Genomic DNA, 15412 nt, shown 5'->3' with positions numbered 1-15412 from the left:
GAATTAAACCTACAATAAATCATATTACTACAAATCATAATTCAGCAGTTTTTCCAGGGAATTAAATGAATTCTAATTTTATATAGATGAAGGTACATGCAGAAATCCTAAAAATTAACAAACAGTGTTGCTCTTCAGGTTTGAAGAACTGAAAGATTTATGAATAAGGAGGAAATAAAGACAGTTGTATTGGGATAAAACAATCTGTCCTAGATCGACTCCTTGTTTTCCTGAATATTTCACATCATATCCTTTGGACTTGTTTTTTTCCCCATATTCATAGAATTAAGGAATTGAACTATGATAGGGATTATTAACAGGGTCAAAAATATATATTTGGATAATTTTATTTCAATATAATTGGATTCCTTTGTTTTATATATATATATGTATATATATACACAATATATATGTGTGTGTGTGTTTGTGTGTGCACATATAGTATGTTATGCTTTTAAAATTATTATTTTGAGAAGGGGTTCATATACTTCACCAAAACAAAACAATCAAACAAAAGCAAACAAACAAACAAAAAAGAATATCTGATTTTCAGTCCAGTTTCAACATTCAACAAAGCAGCACTATGGAAAAGATTCATTGTTCTGTCAGCCACATGACATGGAAGGAATACTAGGCAGGCAATTGAGAAACTGAGTTGTACTTCTAAATGTGATATAAAGTAGCCTTTAATATATATGTCATATAAAGTAGACTTCAGGGAAATTCCTTAATCTTCCCAATTCTCAGTTTCCTCATCAGTAAAATTAGAATTAATGATAGCTGCCAACTACCCTCACTAGATAAATGAAAATATATCACCTTCAAATTAATTGGAATATGATAACAGAAATATAGCCACATAAGGCATGGAAGGAGTATAGTAAGATTCAATAGAGTTGAAGCATTTCTACAAGAGACAACACGATTTTTTAAAAAGCATAAAGCATCATGTGGGTATATGCATGTAGAATCAGAGGAAAAAATATCTATCTATCTACTTTTCCATCTATCTGAAATATATCAGAATGATAAATGTTATAAATGGGGAATCAAGGAAATTCAGCTACACAGTAAAAAGAACATAGGAACTAGAGGCAGGATTATGAGTTCAAATCTAATCATAGACATATGATAATTATGTGAACTTGAACAAGTAACAACATATTTATCCCAATTTAACATATTTTTTTACAATTTATACTAAAAATGGGGAAAATAAGGAACCTAACTCAAAGAATAATTGTGGGAATGTAATGAAATAATATTGGTAAAGTGCTTATTGCAGTATCTACCTCATATAAATCACTATATGAATGTATATTCTATGTCTCCTACTTCTTACCACCTTATGTCTCACACACATGTGCACACACACACACACACACACACACACACAGAGATGCAGACAGTAACAAAGAGAAATAGAGACAGAGAAAGAGAGAAATCAGGTCATATCTAATTTCAACTATTAAGTTCAACAACATTTGCTAAAAATCTAAGCCTGAAGCTGCACCTGGCCTAGTCATCCTCCCACACAAGCAAACACATACCTTTTCTGGATCCAAAATCTAAAAATCCAACAGTTAGAGTTACAAAGAAAAATTCCATTTAAAGTAACTACTGATACTATAAAATATTTAGGAATCTATCTGCCAAGGGAAAATCAGGAACTATATGAGCAAAACTACAAAACACTTTCCACACAAATAAAGTCAGATCTAACAAATTGGGAAAATATTAAATGCTCTTGGATAGGATGAACAAATATAATAAAAGATGACAATACTACCTAAACGAATCTATTTATTTAGCGCTATGCCAATCAGACTCCCAAAAAACTATTTTAATGACTTAGAAAAAATAACAGCAAAGTTCATATGGAAAAATATATGGTAAAGAATTTCTTTTTTTTAAATTTTATTTAGAATTTTTTCCACAGTATATATGCATGGGTAATTTTTTTTATAATATTATCCCTTGTATTCATTTTTCCAAATTATCCCCCCCTCCACTCCCTCCCTTCGATGACAGGCAATCCCATACATTTTACATATGTTACAATATAACCCAGATACAATATATGTGTGTAAATACCATTTTCTTGTTGCACATTAAGTATTAGTTTCTGAAGGTATAAGTAACCTGGGTAGATAGACAGTAGTGCTAACAATTTACATTCACTTCCCAGTGTTCCTTCTCTGGGTGTAGTTATTTCTGTCCATCATTGATCAACTGGAAGTGAGTTGGATCTTCTTTATGTTGAAGATATCCACTTCCATCAGAATACATCTTCATACAACAATGAAGTGTACAGTGATCTTCTGGTTCTATTCATTTCACACAGCATCAGTTGATGTAAGTCTCTCCAAGCCTCTCTGTATTCCTCCTGCTGGTCATTTCTTACAGAGCAATAATATTCCATAACCTTCATATATATGATAAAGAATTTCAAAGGAACTGATGAAAAAAATCAAATGAAGATGGCCTATCTGTACCAGATCTAAAATTATATTTTAAAACAGCTGTTAATAAAACCATTTGGTATTGGCTAAGAAATACAGTGGTTGATCAGAGGTATAAATTAGGTTCAAAGGACAAAATAGTCAATAACTTTAATAATCTAGTATTTGACAGACCCAAAGACCCCAGCTTTTGAGATAAGAACTCATTGTTTGACCAAAACTGCTGGGAAGATTGGAAATTAGTATGGCAGAAACTAGGCATTGAACCACACTTAGCACCATACACTAAGATAAGGTCAAAATGGTTTCATGATCTAGGCATAAAGAATGCGATTATAAATAAATTAGAAGAATATAGGATAGTATACCTCTCAGACCTGTGGAAGAGGGAGGAATTTATGTCCAAAAAAGAACTAGAGATCATTATTGATCACAAAGTAAACACTTTTGATTATATCAAATTGAAAAGTTTATGTACAAACAAAACTAATGAAGACAAGATTAGAAGGGAAGCAATAACCTGGAAAAAACATTTTTACAGTCAAAGGTTCTGATAAAGGCCTCATTCCAAAATATATAGAGAATTAACTCTCAATTTTAAGAAATGAAGCCATTCTCCAATTGAAAAATGATCAAAGGATATGAACAAACAATTCTCAAAGAAATTGAAAGTATTTTAGCCATATGAAAAAATGCTCCAAATCATTATTGATCAGAGGAATGCAAATTAAGACTACTCTGAGATACCAGTACACACCTGTCAGATTGGCTAAAATGACAGGGAAAGACAATATGGAATGTTGGAAGTGATGTGGGAAAACTGGGACACTGATGAATTGTTGGTGGAATTGTGAATACATCCAGCCATTCTGGAGAACAATTTGGAACTATGCTCAAAAAGTTATCAACCTGTGCATACCTTTTGATCCAGTCGTGTTATTACTGGGCTTATATCCCCAAGAGATATTAAAGAAGGGAAAGGAACCTGTATTTGCAAGAATGTTTGTGGCAGCCCTCTTTGTAATGGCCAGAAACTGGAAACTGAGTGGATACCCATCAATTGGAAAATAGCTGAATAAATTATGGTATATGAATGCAATGTTATGGAATATTCTTGTTCTGTAATGATTTTAGAAAGGCCTGGAGAGACTTGCATGAACTGATGCTGAGTGAAATGAGTAGGACCTACTTCAACAACAATACTATATGATGATCAATTCTGATGGTTGTGGCCCTCTTCAATAATAAGATGAATCAAATCAGTTCCAATAGAGCAGTAATGAATTGAACCAACTACACCCAGTGAAAGAACTTTGGGAAATGAGTATGAAGCATATCATAGAATTCCCAATCCCTCTATTTTTGTCTGCCTGCGTTTTTGATTTTTTTCACAGGTAAATTGTACACTCTTTTAAAGTCCAATTCTTTTTGAACAGCAAAATAACTGTATGAACATGTATACATATCTTGTATTTAACTTATACTTTACCATTTAACATTTATTGGTCAATCTGTCATTTGGGGGATGGGTTAGGGGGAAGGAGGGAAAAAATTGGAACAAAAGGTTTTGCAATTTTCAATGCTGAAAAATTACCCATGCATATATCTTGTAAATAAAAACCTATAATTAAAACAAGAAGGTAGCATTACGATGAAAGAAAGAAGAATATTCAAGAAATGATTAATAGATGAAACCAATAGGCTTTGGCAATAGATTGGCATATAGGAACGAAAAATAATGAGTAATCCTGATTAACTTCTAAGTTATAAGCCTTAGGAACCAAGAGTGTAGTGCCCTTTATGATAATAGAAAACTTAGAGTGTGGAGAGAATTTTTGGCAAAGAGAGTGAGTTCCATTTTGGACATGATTGAAATGTTTGAAATGCTTGAGATAATTGAAAGGCAGTTGGAGATGGGGGATGGGAGGCCAGCAGATTGGTAGTTTGTCTCCCTTATTCTTTCAAAAGGTATAACATAGTAGGGTAAATTATGTAAAAAGAAAAGAAAAAGATATATGAAATTTCTAAGAAATTCTATTTCAGTCAATAAAATATTTGTTAAGCACTTACTATATTCCAAGGAACTTCACCAAGCACTGTTGATACAAAGAAAATACAAAGCCAGTCCTTGCCCTTGAAAAGTCAACCAATTGGGAGACAACATGTAAACAAATATCTACAAACAAGTATATACAGGATATGAAATAATTAACAGACTATAGGAAGCAAAATAAAGAGGTATTGAGAAAAATGTTCCTGTAGAAGGTGTGATTTTTATGGTCCTTGAAAGAAACCAGGATACATAGATGAGGAGCAAAGAGTATTCTAGGAAACAATACCCAGAGAAAATGCTCAAAGATGAGAGATGGAAAGTTAGTAGGGAAGCAGCAAGGAAGCCAGTGTCATTCCATTCAAAAGTATTTGGGAAGGTATAAAGTGCAAAAAAATAGGAAATGTGGGAATAGTAGATTGTGAGAAGCCTCCAGTGCCAAAAAAGGATTTTGTATTTGATCCCAAAAGTGATAGGGGTGTCACTAGAATTTATTGAGTTACAGTAGAAAGGATGATTGTATCAGGTTTGCACTTTAATAAAATTTCTTTAATGGCTGAATGGAGAGGATAGACTGGAGTGGAGAAACATATCCTCAAGTGGCTATTGCAATAGCTCAAATGAGAAAATATTTATAAGGAGCTTCCGCATGCCTGGAATATTTAAAATATTTATTTCATTCCTTAAAGTTTGAAAAACTTTTTATATATTACCAAATTTGATTCTCCTACAGCTGTATATGAGATAGGTGATATTCTAATTTTATAAATGAAAAATCTGCAGCACAGGGATATTTTGTGACTTGCTTATATTCATATAGCTAGTAAGAACCTGAGGTAGAAATCTATGTTGGTTTACATGCTATTGTAGCAATAACAATAATAATAAGGTGCATTTGCATACTTCTTTAAAATTACTGACATTATTATACTCACATTATAACCCTATTAAACAAATGCTATTATCATCCCCATTTCATTGATAAGAAAACTATGATTAAGAAATTAAATGGTTTCCCAAAGTCAAACAGCTAATTATATAAAATCTGTGGTACAAGTATCTCTTATTAATGATATTCAGAAATATCAGCTTTCATTCTAAGTCCATCTAATCACATGCCCTTTAGAATTGATTTTATTTTCATTTAATGATCTTTATACATCTCTGCAGTGAGTGCATTTCTCCAGAATTTCTTGAAAACAAGCCAGATTACTTGTCAAAAATTTAGGGTTATCCACCTATTTTTCTTTTCCTTCCTTTTGTATGTATCTTCTTCTGCCTGGACTTAGGTCTCTTAAGCCTTGTTAATCTAGGAAGTATCTAGAAGAGAAAATGTAAACATGTAAAAGAGTGATTACAGTAATAATATCAGATGTAGCTCCTATGTTTGATTTCTAAATACAGCATGTAGTGTTTTCTCTAAGGATTATCTCAGAACTTTCACTGAATTAAATATTGTATCTATACAATGTCTTTGAGGAAGTTTCCTAAACACATTGACTTAATATATTATTTTATAATATCTTACAATAGACCCTTGAGTCATTTCTTACTGTGATTTGATTTTCAAATGCAGGAAACAATGAGGAACTTTTATCCATATGTCTAATTATTAAGCTAAATGTTATGGTTTTAATATAATGTGCTTATTTAAAAAAAAATTGAACTGGGAGTAAAATGCTCAACATATAGCTATTAACAACCACAGCAACAACAAAAGCTACCACAGTATGCAAATAAACAGAAGTGGAGAAGTTGAGTGCTTTTATTTCTTCCCAAAATTTTATATTTGGCCTTACAATGGGAAATATGATTATTTTTCTTTAGGTCTCCTTACCATATTTCAAAACACTATTTTTCTTACCAACATAGTTCTCATAGGATCAAAACATTTGCTATGATTTAGAGGTAATAGTAATTTAATATTTATATTGCTAGCCAATAGGGAGTGGTTTAAATATAAAACAGTTGTTAACATAAGAAAAACTTTGTCAGAATAAACATTCAGGTATCAGAGCAGAGAATCTCATAGAAATGCTTATTTTTAATGCTTAAAGTTTTAACAATCATTCTGATAAAAGTAATAACCTGAAAAAAAAGTATATACTATGACTAAATTAGTATTATCAACTACTTGGTATTGTAAACTGTTATCAATGTAGAAAAAAAGAAGTCCTGCCAAGAGGTATGAATCTAGGAGTTTGGGCTAGCCATCATAAATTCCAGTTTAATTTATAGAATGTTTCCATCCCCCCTACCCATATTTTCAACGCATCTGGAGAACTATAGTCTTATGTCCCCCAATGCAGTAATATCCTGGGGGACTCAAGTGATAACTTAGTGATGAGACCAAAAGACACATGTTCACCAAGTCATGCAATCCAGATAAGAAAATCTGACAGTAATGTTTTTAATGTTCTTTTGATTCAGTGAGTGATGTAAAATGAGCTGACAGTGTATGTCAAATTCTTTGGCTTGTCTCTGTAGATTCTCAGTTCTAAAATTTTAATTGACTTGTATTAATTTTGTGGTAACACAGAAGGGGACAACATTATAAGTTTTCTGTTAAGACATTTTCATTTTTTAAAATTGCTGCCAAAATTATACTCTGAGGGCAAAGGTAAGTGACTTCACTCCCACACACATGTATACCTCAACAGAGTCCCCACACAACATTCAAAATACAAACTGAATTATTGAAATTACATGTCAAACAAATATAACAACTGAAGTGATTTGTAATTATATGTCCAATTAGCTTGATTTAAAGCAATAAAGAATTTCTTCCAGCTATTCCCTCATTCTAATCTTTTTGTTCCCATTTCTTTCCCTTCAAGTCGCTAGTTCAATATACTTATTCTTAATTTCTCTAAGGATCTGCAAAAATAAGTTTACTTTTTTGGGGCCTAAAGATAAGATCCATTCTTTCCTTCTCCAGTCCTTCAATATACATCTTGGCCTTTAAACACACATAGCAAATAACAGGTAAACTTATACAATAGCAAACATATATCACAGAAAGTTTGCATGTGAGACTATATATTAGACTGAATGATCTTTCTTTTTGGCTCAGCTCAACAAAGCTCTCTGTCTCAACAGAGAATTCCTGAGCTCACTCAAGGGAAAATTCCCTGAAATCTGTCATGTAGTGAGCTGGAAATAGTTACATGGTTAAAACATTAAACTCTTCTTCCCAGTCTTTCTTCTTTCAGAATCTGAAAAAAAAAGTTTCAAAGATACTTCTTCCTTAAAGCTGAAAGTCGGAAGACCAGGGTCTCTCTTCTCTCCAACTCTCATAATTTCTACCACTCACACATGCATATAGTACTGAGTAATCAATTTCTACCCATGAGGAGGAAATACCATTCAATTGGCCATATTCCTATATTAGAATAATACCAGACTAATTAAATCCACAAAACCTATTGATATTAAATTGAATTCACTTTCTCTCTTCTGTGATTAGCCCTGAATCCATGACTACTTTTTTAGGTTTCCAAAGTTTTGACATGATATCATCGGAAACATTATTTCAAATGTATTCTTCATCACAATCTGAAATAAGTGCTAAGAAGAAAAATGTTCTAGTTTGTTTTCTTTAAAGGCAAAAAAGATTATTGCTGAAGTCCTACAGCTGCCATACAGAAGTTGTGTGACTGCACAATTCACATAATCTTTCAGAACCCTAAATAACCATAAAACTAAAAATGCTAAAAAAAGATCCTGATCTACATTGGTAGAGGAAGTCACCCAGGAGTTCCCTATCCAAAAAAAAAATTATACATTCTATCTATATCATAATCATTTTCTTTCTTTCTCTGATTTTTTTCTTTCCTTTGTAGAATTATTTTTATACAGCTCAGTTTAATTTAATCAAAAAGTATTTTCTCTTTTCTTTTTCTCATGTTCTAAAAGGACAAAATGGCATGCTTTGTTAGAGTCAAAGCACAGTACATACAAGTGTGGCTGATCACGCCAATATAAACTGTAGTATAGTTTGGGCACAAATAGTCTGTATGAACTATTTTTTTTTCTTTTTTATTATAACTTTATATTAACAGAACATATGCATGGGCAATTTTTTTTTACAACATTATCCTTTGTACTCACTTCTGTTCTGACTTTTCCCTTCCCTCCCTTCACCCCCTCCCCTAGATGGCAAGCAGTCTTATATATGTTAAATATGTTACTGTATATCCTAGATACAATATATGTGTGAAGAACCGAACAGTTCTCTTATTGCATGAAAATAATTTGATTCAGAAGGTAAAAATAACCTGGGAAGAAAAACAAAAATGCAAGTAGTCCACATTCATTTCCCAGTGTTCCTTCTCTGGGTGTAGTTGATTCTGTCCATCATTGATCAACTGGAACTGAATAGATCTTTTCTTTGTCAAAGATACCCACTTCCATTAGAATACATCCTCATACAGTATTATTGTTGAAGTGTACAATGATCTCCTGGTTTTGCTCATTTCAGTCAGCATCAATTCATGTAAGTATCTCCAAGCCTGTCTGTATTCATCCTGCTGGTCATTTCTTATAGAACAATAATATTCCAATAACATTCATATACCATAATTTACCCAACCATTCTCCAATTATGGGCATCCATTCATTTTCCAGTTTCTACCCAAAGGGTTGCCACAAACATTTTGGCACATACAGGTCCCTTTCCCTTTTTTAATATCTCTTTGGGATATAAGTTCAATAGTAACACTGCTGTATCAAAGGTTTTGCACAATTTGGTAACTTTTGGGCATAATTCCAGATTGCTCTCCAGAATGGTTGGATTCGTTCACAACTCCACCAACAATGCATCAGTGTCCCAGTTTTCACATATCTGCTCCAACATGCATCATTATTTTTTCCTGTCATCTTAGCCAGTCTGACAGGTGTGTAGTGGTATCTCAGAGTTGTCTTAATTTGTATTTCACTGATCAATAATGATTTGAAACACTTTCATATGAGTAGGAATAGTTTCAATTTCATCATCTGAAAATTGTCTGTTCATATCCTTTGACCATTTATCAAGTGGAGAATGGCTTGATTTCTTATAGAGTCAGTGCTCTATATATTTTGGAAATTAGACCTTTATCAGAACCTTTAACTGTAAAAATGTTTGTTCCTTCCTTTCTAATCTTGTTTGCATTAGTTTTGTTTGTACAAAAGCTTTTTAATTTGATGTAAACAAAATTTTCTATTTTATGATCAATAATGATCTCTAGTTCTTCTTTGGTCACAAATTCCTTCCTCCTCCACAAATCTGAGAGGTAAACTATCCTATGTTCCTCTAATTTATTTATAATTTTTTTCTTTATCCCTAAATCATGGACCCATTTTGATCTTATCTTGGTGTATGGTGTTAAGTGTGGGTTCATTGCCTAGTTTCCAGTTTTCCCAGCAGTTTTTTGTCAAATTGTGAATTCTTATCCCAAAATTTGGGATCTTTGTGTTTGTCAAACACTAGATTGCTATAGTTATTGACTATTTTTTTTTTCACCTGTGAACCTATGAACCTAACCTATTCCACTGATCAACTAATCTATTTCTTAACCAATACCAAATGGCTCTGGTGACTGCTGCTTTATACTACAGTTTTAGATCAGATACAGCTAGGCTACTTCATTTGATTTGATTTTTTCATTAATTCCCTTGAAATACTTGATGTTTTGTTCTTCCATATGAATTTTGTTGTTATTTTTTTAAGTTATTAAAAGGTCCCAAAATGAGAATGATACTAAAGATATTTCTGAGCCTCATTAAATGTCTAAGAAAATTGAAGTCTAAATATGAAATTATAAATTTCAGAAAACTCACTGAATTTGTTAACATAATAGGAAAAGAGGATAATCTGGTGTCATCAGATAAAAATTAAAGATAATTAAATAACCTTGATATTCTAATTCTTTTTACTTGATAACCTTATTCCAAATAATAAAAATATTAGGGCAGCTAGGTGGCACAGTGGATAGAAAATGATTCATCTGAAATTTTACATTAAAAAAGCCTTTTAAAATTATTTTCACACTGCATATATCAATTATATTATATATAATATTCTATATTATAATTGTGGATAATTTTTAGTGATTAAAAGCAAACAAGTTTACTTGGTAATAATTATTCCATAATTCTAATTTTAAATGAATAATTATTGTGACTATAGTTAGCTATGCTATATTTTTTTTACAAATACTATATCATTTTATTTTAGTAGAAACCTTCATAAAGAAGTTCTCTCAATACCCTGTGACTTACCTGAGACATTCTGCTAGTATATGTATGAGTTCACATTTGAACCCAGGTGTTCTATCTGGTGTACTCTGTTGGCATGTATACAAATATAGACTTTATAACTTCATCTAGTATTTTATGGACATTTATTTTTCTTACATTTCAAAACCAAATCTAATATCTAAATGGTATTAATGTCTTAATCCATGGTTGCTCTATTGTTTTCATGTTTAATTATACACACACACACACACACACATATATATATATACACACACACACACACACACACACACACACACACATATATATATATATATATATATATATATATATATATATATATATATATATATATATATATAAATTATTCACTCTGTTAAAATAGGCAACTGTCTACAACTTACTTTTTTTTCCAAACTCATTTCGTGTTGATGGTCTGAGATCTCACAATTTGTTTTGCACTTTCTCAATGTATAACTATTTCTCCAAGTATCTGGCAAATATTCCATTGCTTCTGGAACCATCCTAAAATGAAGCAGATGTGCATTCTTCTAGAAACTGATAAGAAGTTATTGGTTTTCTTTGGAAGCAGATAGTGTTTTGAAATAAATTCAGAGAGAAATCCCTATATAAAATTAACTACATGGTAACTAAGTGCTTACAATATTTAAAAATGCCTGGTAGGCTCCATCACCAAGTTAACAGTGAAATGTGGTTGCGAAAATCTGCCATCTGAGAATGTTGACTTACATGCCAAGGGAGAGAAACGTTTCTAATGATCACTTAGAAAAAAAAATTGAGGGCGTGAAAAGTCATAGAAGGAGTATAAGGTGTCAGAAGTCTGATCAGCAGAGATGTGAGAGAAAAAAATGATGAGGCGAGAAGTAACTGGAAATGCAATTTCTATATAAATTCTCTTTGGAAGCAACTGGCTTCAGGTTCTATTTCTATTAGGGCTTTGACAGAATGAATTGGTTATGGAAAAATATAACTGAGCAAACCAAGAGACACCAAGCCACTGATATTGAGGGGACAGTGAGATTTATATGAACCAAACTGATTTCATTTTGTAAAACAGACTGCATTTTTGAAGCTCAAGTTTCATTTTCCTGTAAATTCTATCTGCTTGCTTAGAATGTGAATCAAGCAGGTAGGCTCTCTATCTCTCTTCTTCTCTCTTTGTGTGTGTGTGTGTGTGTGTGTGTGTGTGTGTGTGTGTGTGTGTGTATACATACAAAAACTGTCCCCATCTGTATGCCAAGCTAAGGCTTGATCTTGATTTCAGTTATACAATTGGTATGTTTGCTTGTTACTGTTAATGTTCACTAATTCAGTTGGTTTGAGTTTTTGTAATCTAAATAACCATGACACACTTTGCCCTTCCATTCTCTACTATCTCCTGAAGTTAGTCCAAGCTCATGTTTGTTGTTCCCAAGACTATCTATTCATCTAATCTGCCACCTTCCCCTTTTTATTCTGCTTTAAGTCTTTCCCAATATCAGGGTCTTTTCCAACGAATCCTGTGTTCTTCTGATTGGTCAAAGTATTTAAGCATCAGCTACAATATTTATCCATTCAAGTGTAGTCTGAGTGAATTTTTAAAATTATCGACTGATTTGATCTTTTTGATATCCAAGAGAATCTCAAAAATTTTCTCTATCACCACAATTAGAAAATATCAATTCTGTAGTTCTCAGTTTTCCTTATACCAAAATTCTTACAGCCATACAATATTATTGGAAAGACCATAGCTTTGACTGTGTTACCTTTTGTTGGCAAGATGATAGCTCTGTTTATTAGTATGCTGTCTTTCTCCATAGTTTCTCTTCCTAGCTACAAGCACCTTTTAATTTCATGCCTGCAGTCACTATCTGCAATAATCTTTGAGCCCTAAGACTATAAAATCTGACACTACTTCCTTTTCTTCTATCTCAACTTAGCAGGAAGTGATGACACCAGTTGTCATGATCTTAGTTGTTGTTTTTTTGTTTTTTTTTTTTTTTTTTTTTGGTTTTGTTTTTCCTGATGTTAGCTTCATGTTTTTACATTCTCCTTGTTCACTATTATCAAGAAAATTATTATTTTTCACTTTCTTCCATAAGAATGGAATTGTCTGCCGATTTGAAATGGTTAATATTTCTCCAGATAATCTTAATCCATCCTTTTGTTATGTAGACTGGTGTATTGAATGATGTACCCATATGAGATAAAATGACAATATGTTGCCTTGTTGTATTCTTTTCCCAAACTTAAACCAAGCAAATACTTCATGTACAGTCCTAACTGTTGCATCTTGGCCATAATACAGATTCCTCAGGAGATAGATGATCTGGTATTACCATCTCCTTGAGGACTGGCCACATTTTGCTGTGAAACAAAGATTTTAGTATATAGTATACAATATTTTATAGTATTTCATTTTATTTATTTTTATAGTATTTTAGTATATAGTTAAAGAAACAGAAGTAGGTTGTTTTTTTTTTTTTTTTTCCTCTGGAACTACAATTCAGCAAATATTGGCAATTTAATGTCTATTTCCTCTGCTTCTTTAAAAACTAGTCCATATTTCTATTAATTCTCAGTTCACATATTACTGAAGAGCAGATAATAGAAATTTAAGCATAACCTTGCCAGTATATACAATGAGCACAATTGTTCAGTAATTTGAACATTTCTAAGTATTAACATCTTTTGGGATTGAAATAAAAACTGAACATTTCAAATACAGTGACCATTGTTGAGTTATATCAAAAGATACGTATGATTTTATAACTTTTGGACATAGATCATATCTTTTGATAATGTATCAGTTAGAAAATAGCTTATTTATTTTTTTTACAAATTTGACTCAGTTCCCTATACAATTGAGAAATAAGACTTTGCTCAGAGAAATTTGTTTCAAAATTTTCTTCATAATTAGTGTTGCTAACTGTATTTCCTCCTAGTTCCTCAAAAGTTTTGCTTCCAGGGACAGCTAGGTGGCACATTGAATAGAGAACCAGCCTTGAAGTCAGGAAGCCCTGAGTTCAAATTTGGCCTCAGACACTTAACACTTCTTAGCTGTGTGACTCTAGACAAGTCAAGTAACCCTAATTGCCTTAGCAAACAAACAAACAAATAAATAAATGCATTAAAAAAAGAAAAGAAAAAAAAAATGTTTGTTCTGAAAAAAGGTTTGCTCTGTCCAGCCCCTCACCCAATATATCCTCTCTTCCATTACCATCCTCCCTTTTCTTATCCCCTTCTCCTCCTACTTTCCTGCAGGGTAAGATAGAGTTCTATAAACTTATTGATTTCTATGTTATTTCCTCTCTGAGCCAATTCTGCCAAAAGTTAGGTTCACTCATTTATCCTCTCTTCCCCATCTTCACCTCTACTATAAAAGCTTTTTGATTCTTTTATAACAAATTCACATCATTTTACCTGTCCTTCTTCCTTTTCTCTCATCCCTTGATTTTATTTATTAGACATTATTCTTTCATGTTCAACTAATACTTGTACTCTCTGTCTATATATACTCTAACTGCCATAACAAAAATTCTTATGAGTTACAAATAACTTTCCATATAGGAATATAGCAGATAAACTCTGTTAAGTACATTATGATTTTCCTTTCCTGATGACCTCTTTATGCTTCTCCTGAGTGCTGCATTTAAAAATCAAACTTTCTATTTAGCTCTAGACTTTTCATCATGTATACTTGAAATCTCTCAATTTTGTTGAATATCCACTTTTCCTTTGAAGTATTATACTCAATTTTGTTAAATAGAAGATTCTAAGTTGTAATCCAAGGCCAAACGTGTGCCAGAATACATCGTCCAATTCTTTAATGTAGAAGCTGATAAATCTTGTGTTATCTTGACAGTGGTTCCACTGTACTTGAATTGTTTCTTTCTAGAAACTTGCAATATATATATTTTTTTTAACCTGAAATTCTGAAACTTGACTGTAATATTCCTAGGGACTTTTATCTTGGGATCTCTTTCAGGAAATGATCAGTTGATTCTTTCATTTTTTATCCTCTTGTCCTAAAATATCAGGACTATTTTCCTTAATAATTTTTTGGAGAATGATATCTAGGCTTTTTATGATCATAACTTTCAGGTAGAGCAATAATTTTAAAATTATCTCCTGGATCTATTTTCTAAGTCAGTTGTTTTTCCATGAGTATTTTGCATTTCTTTCTATTTTCCCATTCTTTAGAATTTGTTTTCTCATATCTTGATTCCTTGTAAATATATTAGCTGTCATTTTTTCAATTCTTATTGTTAAATAATTATTTTTCTCAGTGAGCTTTTGTACTTTCTTTCCTAAGTATATAATTTTGATTTTAAGCCATTCTTCTCTTTATCAGTACCCATCTCTTCTTAATCCCTTCTGCTTCTGTAAAATTCTTGCGGTTTTTGTTTTTTATCATGTCAACTTTTACACTATATATTCCATTATCTTTAATTTCTATCCCATTATATCGGCATGCATTACTTATAAAATTGATATCCTCAGAAACTTGAATTTTCATTTCTCAATTAGATTTCACCCATCACAATACACTTCAAATAGTTACAACTTGCCACTAATGACAACCATATTAAAAACAGATATACCTTTTTTTTTGTTTGTTTGTTTATTCTCCACATTGAACTCCTTTCATGATCATGGG

The sequence above is a fragment of the Sminthopsis crassicaudata genome, chromosome 1 (assembly GCF_048593235.1).
Source record: "Sminthopsis crassicaudata isolate SCR6 chromosome 1, ASM4859323v1, whole genome shotgun sequence".
NCBI lineage: Eukaryota > Metazoa > Chordata > Mammalia > Dasyuromorphia > Dasyuridae > Sminthopsis > Sminthopsis crassicaudata.
The sequence above is the reverse complement of the archived record's forward strand: the minus strand, read 5'-3'. Positions refer to the sequence as shown.